The 10,607-nt window shown below is 39.7% G+C and overlaps 1 protein-coding gene across 6 annotated transcripts in view; it reads right to left on the bottom strand.

Moving 5' to 3' along the window:
- FRRS1 (ferric chelate reductase 1) overlaps nucleotides 1-10,607 on the bottom strand; it is a 66,814-nt gene that overhangs the window by 25,901 nt on the left and 30,306 nt on the right. For 2 of the 6 annotated variants that reach the window (XM_025197392.1, XM_025197384.1), the window contains exons 1-2: nucleotides 3,176-3,313; nucleotides 2,445-2,520 (exon numbers count right to left, since the gene is read on the bottom strand). The exons of 1 other annotated variant lie outside the window; for it this stretch is intronic. The gene's annotated coding sequence lies outside the window, so the exon portion shown is untranslated. Of the gene's footprint in view, nucleotides 1-2,444; nucleotides 2,521-2,981; nucleotides 2,999-3,175; nucleotides 3,314-10,607 lie in introns of those variants that run through there. 3 more of the 6 variants (XM_006015002.3, XM_006014999.3, XM_014517576.2) reach the window with 3 other exon arrangements.

Genomic DNA, 10,607 nt, shown 5'->3' with positions numbered 1-10,607 from the left:
GGGGGGGGGGGCAGAAATGGGGGGAACCCTAGATACAAAGATAATAATGAGTTCACTTTGCAATAAAATTTTGATGTAGACAACCAATACAAGATCTGTGACTTGTTCACCCATGAGTCCACAGCAGTGATAACTATATGAGACGGAACACTTCACAGCCTTCTGAATGTGATACCATTATGACCTACATTAAAACTTGAGAGGCCACAAAGGAAAAATTGAATTGCTTGGAAAACTGAACATTTGCCATCAGCAGTTTAGAATGGCATGGAATTCAAGGTTCAGGGAATTATATAATTAAGAGTACTGAGTAACAACTGCTTCCCAATACTCACTGGGCATGTCTACACATGCATGAATGTGCCTTTTCTACTGTACGTTTAGTACCTCCAATATGAGGTACCGCATAAATGCACAGTAGTAAAGGTGCATGGTCTTTCTGTGATACTCAATGTGTAGTAGACCAATTCTACAAAAACTATACTAATATGCAGTAGAATTAATCTACTGTGCAATATGCATCTCATGTAGACACACCCACTGTGGACAAAAGATGAAGCTATCAGAGGAGGTCAGTAATTCAAATACTATCAAATACAAGAGCAGCAAGGGAGCAAATCCTCACTGTATATCAAACATTAGTAAAATTATGAAATATAAACCCAGGTAAAACATCTTCAGTACATCGTTTTATTTAAGGGATAATAATAAAAAAAAAAAAAGAGATCAGTTAAGTGCTAGTCAAAATTCTCCCAATCTTAGCCTACATAGCAGTTTAATGGTATATAGAATGGTTGTTGTTTGCTTCAGAAAATTATACAGTTACTTTTTCAATTATTACAGATCTGCAGTCAGCAACACTGATTTGCTTGACATGTTAGCATCATGTGTAATTTCCAAAACAAGGTCATTCTTATTATTTGCTAAAAATGTGCTATGGTCACACAAAAAAAAGTGAAAAACCCACACCTACTTATCACTTGAACTAATGGACTAGATTAACAATAAATTTTAAAACTCCAATTGCTTCACCAAAAGTTAAGATCACAATAAAGTATATGCAAAATATAATCACAAACATTTTCCTTGAAGAGCAATGAGTCTTTTGCACAGTCAACAAAGGAAAATAAAGCCAAAAGATCCTGGTTGTTGAGTGATCACAATGCATATAAAAAGAAATACTAAAACAATAAGCTAGATTTATCAGACATGGTCAAGCCTTCTGAAAACACACACAGGCCACCTTAGAGTTAAATTTGTGTGACCACCATGTTTTGCAATGTTTATAGTTCACCAGGACAGGGAAGAAGCCTCTTGAATAGATATCTGCAAACAGTTTAAGTACTTTGTTATGGAAGAACAGTAATCAAGCAACACAATATCTTATTGTATATGAAAAAATGCAATTTCATTAGTTTTTGCTGTAAAGCAGCATGGTTTTTTTGTTTCCAACTCAAAAGCAATTTGGCAGAGCTTGATCAGTCTGCTGAATAAAGCCAAATTAGATGGTCTCTTTAAAACCTTGCCTGTAGATAAGATATGATAGAAACTAGAGCCAGATTAACTGGAACTAGTCCTTCACCACTGTTTATCTAGATTCAGCCTTTAAGAGGTACTTTGCAAGTATGTATACAAAAACCTAAAAATATCTACAGATAATATGGTTAGTTACATCAGTGCCAAGAGTTTGGAAAATACACTGACCCTACAATAGAAAGGCAGCAAATAAATAATATTGTTCTTCCAGCAATGAATAACTAGCAATTCTCTGGCCTTATTAATTTCATGACTAAATGTATGCAGGGTGAAGCATAAGAACCCCCTGGAGATAAAGGATTTCTAAACTTTCAAATTATTTGCTGCACAATTTATCTAAATAGTACAATCCAGAAAACTGTAGGAAGTCAAAATAGGTCTTTTTTTCAAGGTATCTTTTTGCAAGTTAGATATTTCTTTATGACCTTACATTACAATAGGACAGCCATGGATATTAACTATATATATCCTTACCGTCCACAGCTAGATTACATAAATGTAACACAGAAAGTTGTTGTAGCCTACAGTTAAATACATTGTATTGAAGGATTCATAGATTTACAAAGTGGACATCAGAAGTGCTTCAGAACTTATCAGTTAGTGTCACTGTACATTGCACTTATTTTTGCAAGTGATTTCTGTGACACACTGTTTTCCTCCACTACTCGTGTAAATTAAATTGGTATCCTACCAACATACTGGTCTGCAAAATGACACCTTAAGAAATCATACAATAATTTTAAAACTCCAATTGTTTCAAATACTACAGGTGTCATAAAATAATATCTATCATACTATATTCACAATCCTAAAGCCTTAACTACATATAGAATTGTTGTAAGTGGTTTGACAGAGCAGGCTTCCTTGCATAATGACACAGTCCTCTTACAACCATCCTACCATCTCACCTGTGGCTCCACTCCTGCCCCGAGTTATTTCAAATCAGTCAGACCAATTTACAGGATCAGAACTTTTGCATGGCCTCTTCATCCAATAATAAAGAAAAGAGAATTTAAGAGAGAACATTATTGTATAACACTGAGGCAAACCATGCTTTAAACTCATGAAGGATTTAGGATTGTCCATTCATTTGTTTTTTTTTAATTTAACAACATCAATATTTAATCAAACAATCTCTTCATCAACATCCCACATTGAGAGAGATCAACCTGCTTACTACATAATTATAAAGTACCTCTTTTACTTATTACTGTATAACACTAAATGCATGATGTTACCATTTACTTTATAAAAAGACTAGAAATAGCTTTTTTTGGCTCATATTTTGCCTTTCAAAGAGGTCAGATTTTAATGTAATACAGAAATAGTGCTGGAGTGCTAGAATATTAACAACATTAATTCATGTTTATTCAGTAGGCTCTGGATCTATACTATCAAAGTTATCAACACTGATAAAAGCCTTAAAACAAGTGTCCAGTCCTTACATTAGCCTCATGTCTTGCAAACACAGCACAAACTCCTAACCCCCACCTTAGGGCACCTGTTCCGTCCTTACTATTTACACCTTGCTCAAAAAGAGTCCCATTTCTCAACACCCCTAATTCTCACAAAACTAGTTTTTAATTCACAGTTCCCAAAGCATTTCTCCTTCCAAGAGACCCTTAAAAATCACTCTTACCTTATGAAATGATGCAGGGTACTCTCCCCCAGACTTCCTGCTTTCTGCAAAGTTGTATCACATTACAGCAGAGGGGTGGAGCCAACCAGTATTTTAATCAGAAGTGAGCAAGCCCCCGGGGAAGTGCTTATTAAAGGAAGAAAATTGCATGGCTAAAAAAGAAGAGGAGGAATGGCAACACTAAGTTCTATTCACTTTTTGAAACACCTGTATTAATAAACTGTCAAGAAAATTTACTGCACCAAAATTAAAATCTTTTCCACTGCCTCTTACCCTGACAAGTGAGAATAATGACCAATTAATGGTATTTTACTCAATCACAATGGCCTTTTCTTCCTCCTAGGCAAATAGGCAACAAGAATTTTGCCAGGCTGTGACATCACTAAGGCCCCAATCCTGTAGGAACATGCACACACTCAACCTTGCTTACCATGAGTGGCTCCATATATTTCACAGTCACTCTTCACAGTTTAAGCATGTGCACGCTTGTCAGATAGAGCATTAAAGTCTTAATTATACCATGTGCTGTGCTTAGGCAAACTTATTTTCATGTGCAGTCCTAACAGATTTCTATCAGGGCTTTGTATAAGGATCTGCCTCATGAAGCTCATTTTAGGCTTATGTCCTACAAGACTGATTATATAAAATTGATAATGAGATCTATTAAAACAAATTGCAAGGTAATTTTTAAATATTATATAAGAATAACTACATTTATCTCCAATAGAAAATATCAGAAAATAAAGTATTGGTGGAAATGCTATTTTTAATAACAACTGTTTACTTTGTTATTAAAGTCTTTGCTCTGTAGTCATGATACAGAAACATTTCTTACTGTTTCCATTAAAGACAAATTAAAACATTTTTTCATAAAATGTAAGCCCAATCTTAGAAATTGACATATTCAGCCAGAGCCCTGTATAAAACCCCAATGAAGTCAATACACTTTCATATGACTTCTGTTGAAGGACTGAGGCCCATACACAATATATGATGGAAACACACTTTCTTTACACTCTGGCTATATTGTTATTTATTGACCATGCAGTCAGATCCCTATGCTTTGTGTGCTGTGTGTGAAATTTGCTGTGGCTCAGTAGCTGTGCAGGGAACCTGTCTCCTAGTACTGCAAACCCTTATGCATATGAGTTACTTTTTAAGTTACTTCTGCACTTAATAATTCCATGGTGTTCTGTATGACTACTATTTATATGTATAAAATTACTCAGGGTTGTACATTTACCTAACTAAGGTTTTTATTGCCATGAAAGCAAATATGTACTATCTCCAATTGGAGTTCTGCTTCTATAAAACTGCAGTATTTACAGAGGTATGGTATACCGTGCTTTTAATGACCCTCATTTTAAGCTAAATTGCTCATAAACTTCAAATGAAAAAAGCAACTATTTGGGAAAAATCTCAAAAGTATGCAGAAGCTGCACACCTATCCTTCTTCAGTCATTGTACCTCCTCTCTTATTTGTTAGAAAGAGATACCATTTTTATTTTAAGAGGTTTCTATGGTTTCTGCCTCACTCACAGAAATAACACAGGGTCTTGCATCAACATTCTTATCCTCTTGATAGCATTTTAGTAATCTTAACATGTAAAATAAAATTTTATTTTGTGCAGGGATTTAAATTGAATGTAATATGGACATAAATTAGGGTTTTCCTAGACACATCTCATTAAAATGTCAGGAATTTAATAACAATAATGAAATCAGTTCTTATATCCATTGCTAGCTCCCCTCATGAAGGTTCCTCCCACCCCTGCAGAAAGGTGAATTCCACTTTCAGTGCACAGTAGAAATCCTTCATCTATAGTCACACTGTGCTGTGACAAGATGCACAGTTAAGCCACTCAGCAGCTTATTTACTAATAAATTTAAACAATGTTTGTGACTTCATTTTATTCAATTAGAATTAATTATATTTTCTACAGTATGCTATCTACTGAAATACAGTTCACTTGCAGACTATAAATTTCCTCTATTGCCTTTGTTTCCAACTTACATCAGCTTCAGGATGATGAATGAATTTTAGAGATGCTTTTTAACAGGGATAGATTAATAGATGAATCTGAGATAGATTTATTGTGCAAAATGATCATAATTATGCCATATTCATGGTATAAGACACTGGTTCTTAGTCTTTTAGACCTCAGTCCTGCAATTATCTGGCTCATGAAAGTCAATGAAAAGTCAGACTCTTAGTAACTGCATTAGCATCCAAAGAAATACAATACAGCATCAACATCTTAAAAGGGTGGATTTTCTAAGTTTAGAAGCAGATAAGTTTACTTCATGTTCACATATAAATTAACCTTGAAAATACAGGGTATATTGATACAATTACAAATCAAAAATACCTAAATACAGGATTATTCAAATTTGGAGTGTCTCTTGGGTTGCTTGCACATGCCACAGGGTTTAATTTGGTTCAGTTCTCCCTAAATTGAAACACTGTTTTTTTAAAAACACTGCTTCAATTTAGGAAGAATTAAGCCAAATTAAACCCTCATGGTGTGTACACAAGGGTAGGGGTCCAATCCTTACCTGCCTCTTTGGCAGTGGGGAGGTGGGGACAAACTGCCAGTAAGCTGAGCAGGCCCTGAGCTGCATGGGGCCCCCCCGAGGTGGCACCTGCCCACTGGCACCCAGCCCAGGCAGTCTTGGGGGGCACCACAGCCACAGAGGGAAGCACTGAGCCCCCATGCAGCTCAGGCAGGCAGGCAGGCTCCAGCTTGCCACTCTTTTTTTCCTTCAGTGGAGCCTGCCTGCACGGGCTGCCGCTGGGTTCCACAGCCCCTGAGCTGCACAGGGCCCTCCAAGGCCCAAGCACGTTGGCTTCCAGCACCCTCAGAGGTGTTTTATCTTGCTACGTACCAAAGTCATTTAAGGCAGAATACACTGCCAAGCATGCAAACAGCAACGCCATTAAAGTGGTGCAAAGTGGCATTTAAGCTGCTTTAAAGGCCGATTTTGTGGCATGTACAAAGGCCCCTGTTTTTTAAACCATGTTCCTCATAATTTATAACTGCCTTACTTGACTGTGTTATGTGTAAGCCAAATAAAATGTGACAAAGTCAGTAGGCCTCCATGGGCATATTTACATGAGATATTTACTTTGCAGTAGATGAGTAGCTGTGCAGTAAACATCTTGGCATCTACAAGTGCACCCCTATTAGGCTGGAATAAACTAATTTGCCCTGCAGTGGGCACGTCTACATGTTCATGAATGTGCCATAAGTACAGTGCATTAGGTTTAGTCCCTGTAATAACAGCTACTAACTTAATATGCCATAATCAGCACTACTGTGCATTAGCGCAGATCACTGCTTTTTTGACACTTAATGCCCATTAGACTAAGTCTACTGTGCGTTAGCATGCTTTTTGCGTGACATGCTATTGCACAGTAGAATTAGTTTAATGTGTATTTAGTGTCTTGTATAGACACACCCATCAGGTTAAAAGTACTATCCTACTACAGAGTAAAAAACTCTGCAGCAATGCACGTGTAGATGCTGCCCTGGCTGGCTGGCGCACAAGGGTGCTTCAGTTCAGGGGCTGCCTGCTGGATAGCCGCACATTAAAGCATCCTCGTGCCCCAGCCAGCCCCTCCACAGCACGTTGAGCCAGGGGAAAAAAGCCCCAGGCTGGCTGGCTCACCCCCAGGACCCCATACCCGCCAAGGCTGTTCCAACCCAGCTTGATGTGCTGCAGTCTTAGGTGCACTCTGGAGTTTATTACCCCACAGTTTATTGCTCCTGGGCACACGTTCAAATGTACCCAGTGAGAGATAATACCCAAATCTTCAAAGATACTTAGACTTAGAAACATAACACTACAAGACACTTTCCATGCCATTGAATCCAGTCCTCTGCATTTACCTCCAATTTGTGCAATAAGCGTTTGTCTAGGACAGTTCACAAGGGCATACACTCTGGGGTCTCTCTTAAACCACACCCACAAAGCATTTGATTTAGAAAAAATCTTACAGCATGCAATGGGAAGAGAGCAGAAAAGACAAGGGTGCCACCAATGCCTTGGCCGCCACAACGAAAGGCAATTTGTTAGGCAAGATATTTCCATTGTAATCAGAAAATCCCCTGATTACAATGTAGCACCTAAATAACTCTGAGGATCCAAACCTAAGGTCTCTGTAGTCTTCTCATTGTAGAATTCCTTTGAAATGAATATAAGGCTATATTCAACTAATTACCTGATTTGCACCTGCAAAAGTGGAGCCTCAGCTTTGAAAGTATAGTTCCTGATGCAACTTTAGTGTATCTTTTGGTGCTAACAGTAGTTACAGTTTACAAGAATGAATCTCTTTGTCCCTGAATGAAAGGGACAGCAGCGAGAGGAAGTGTCATTTTGTTATTGCTTTTTTTTCAGCTGTTCTTACTTTAATAGCTTTCAGTTATTGTCAAAAATAAAAAAAAAAATATTACGAAGAAAAAAAATTGGGGAGAAATCAATTATTTTGGGCAATAAGTGAGAGCAGGTGCTTATGCTCTTGCTGTAACTGCAGTCCTTAATCTCTCCCCAAAGACTGCAGCTTTCAGGATTGTTGGCTTCCTGTCTAAAAACTGCCAACAGGTGCATATCCCTAATGGAAAAAACTTTTATAACAGAGGTACTAGTGTTATTTAAGGGGCTATTAATTGTTATATTTCATAGTTATGCACAATATGCATATAAAGCAGGGGTGGCCAAAATATAGCCTGTGGATCAGATCCGGCCTACCAAGAGATTTTGTCCAGCCTTCAGCAGGTCCTTCGGTCCCACACAGCCCAGGCATAAGGGGCAGATTGGGCCATGGCACATGTTGCTGGAGCAGCACAGCAGCTGAATTCACTTCCTGGAAGCTCCGGCAGCAGCAATTCCTTCCAGCTGCTTCCACCAGTAGACCCAGGCACCCCAGCAGGTCCACCCTGCACCCACCATGAGGGGTGGGACCCACATGGGTGGCAGCACGTGGCTGGATGGGTGGGATGAGGCTGCAGGTGGGCAGGAAGCAATGTTCCAAAGCAGAATGGGTGGGCAATGGCTGGGATCACAGGGTGGTGACAGCACAGGGCCAGGGCAGAGCCACAATCTGCTGCCTCCACACCCCTCCAGTGGGTGCCAGTTCTGCAGGCAGAGGCATGTGGGGAGTGGATCACAGCTCTACCCCAGGCCAGGCCCTGCACGATCACTATCCCAATATCCCAGATCCAGCCCCAGATCCAGGATCCAGCCCCAGATTCTTTTCATTGCTCCCTGCCCATCCAAGTCCCCATCCTGTCCACATAGCCACATGCCTTGCCTGGGTGGGTTCCAGTTGATCTCCATGAAGACCCTAGGATCACTGGGCAGTGACAGTATGGGGCCAGAGCCCAGGGCAGAGCCTTCATCCACTCCCTGCATGCCCCTGTCTGCAGAACTGGTCCCACCTGCCCATCCCAGTCCACTCTCTGCGCACCCACAGCCCCACCCCAACCACCCAACTGAGTGTGGAGCAAAGACACTTAGAGAGTTTTGGTATGCTGTTGCGTGGGAGGAGTGGGGGTTAATCTGGCCCAAGACAGCTCACCAAATCTCCCTATGGCCCAAATAATTGCCTGATTTCAAGTCTACAAGTCTTATCTAAATTAGATCAAGGAACTGAACCAGTGCAAAATATATACTGGAAAAGGCCCACAATAGCACTCTTGGTGGCAGGAAGAACCTGGCTTGTCACTGGACTCTACTTGTTTTGTCTAATACCCCCTATCTAGTGGTCTTGATTCCTGATTGGTTCCTAGGCCTGGCTACCCACATCCTGGCATTGACACATGGCTTCCTAACAACACAAAGCTATAACAGGTGCTTGGGAAGCACAACAAAGAAGGCAAAGGATTTACCCATAGATCAGCAGTATGCATTGCAAAAAGCTTTGAGTGTAATGGGTGCTGCCTAACAGCAGTAGCAGAGAATGAACATGTCTTGGTTCATAAATATGCCACTGTTCAGGTGTGGCAGGATCAGGATGACATAATGACAGCTCTTGCAGGTTATTTTAAGCTGTTCAGCTGACCCAAAATGGAAAAATGACTACCTAAAGGATATGACAATCCAGTTTTATAAACCAACTATGTCAAATTATTGCCACTGTTATGAGAAAACTGAGCAACTGAAATCATACTTTCACCATCGTAAATAGATATATTCTTTATAAGGATATCTAGCATCTTAGTAGATAGCCAAGAGACTTAATAGGCTTCTTATCCTATTCTTCATTATAGACTTACCTTGGATTTACTCTAATACATTCTGGATTCATGGATTCATACGCCTCTATCCAGGCCAAATGCTGAGGTAACCACCATGCCATGAAATATCAGGCAAATCTTTAACAAACTTATATTGCTAACTGTGGTAATCACAGTGAAAACATCCAGGGATAGCCAGCCACAACTCATAGATGATGATCCTCCAGACCCTACCAACAATCCCTTGATTACTGATTCTTATGTATCATCTTGCCATCTACTGGTGTTCAGACTCCTAGCTAGAAATGGCCTAAATGCATATGCCTCTTTGTCTTACACTGCTTGACTGCCTGTAGTTTCTTTATTCCCACTCTTTTCCAGAGTAGAAGGCCCAATAAGAAGCCAAGTGTCACTTGACAGAAAAATTAGTAGAAGATTACACCCAAATCTTGATGCAAAGCAGCATTAGGTTAGTCCATTCATCCATCCCCATATGGTTCCAACTGTTCTTATTAGGACTTTACTTGTAACTGAAAGCTAGTGCTTTCCTCTTTTCTCAGTCAAAAGGCACCTCTAAAACACCCACCACTATCTCTTGCCAGAAATTTCTGCTGAGACAAGCCAAACATACAGTAACCATACAAACACCATCAGTCATGGGTCCTGATTATTAAGTATTATGTATCTTCAGCAAATAACAGCCTGCTACTGTACCAGTTTGGGCCCTGCCAGGAAGACACTTTTCAAGACCTATGCCATTTCATTCCATGATCCCCAGGATGCATAGACATTATACAAGTTGACTCACAATATTCTGCAAATATGAGCATACAGCAACACCATGAACTATGAACCACAGGACATGTGCCCAGATATTCTGTGGCTTTTGTATGGATACAACACCAGTCCAGATGCAGAACATGCTCTGGAGAAGAGTGGATGTGACAGCAACATAGTGGTAAGAACAATGTGGTTTAGCTGAAATGGGCTAGGCTTCTCACTGTTGACTAATCCTCAAGTGCTTAACTTGTGGTCAGCCTGCAATGAAGATTAACATAAGAAGGACTGGGTATCTCAAAATGACAGGTCATTTCTATAGGTCCATGATCAAATAAAGGAATGGCTAAGCCATTCCTTTAAAAAGTATGTGCAGAGCATGCAGATTTATTGGCCAAAATAATAAATGAGAATGACAT

Source organism: Alligator sinensis, unplaced genomic scaffold, assembly GCF_000455745.1.
Source record: "Alligator sinensis unplaced genomic scaffold, ASM45574v1 scaffold647_2, whole genome shotgun sequence".
Classification (NCBI taxonomy): domain Eukaryota; kingdom Metazoa; phylum Chordata; order Crocodylia; family Alligatoridae; genus Alligator; species Alligator sinensis.
Note: the sequence above shows the minus strand (reverse complement) of the source record. Positions and strands in the feature narration are given on the sequence as shown.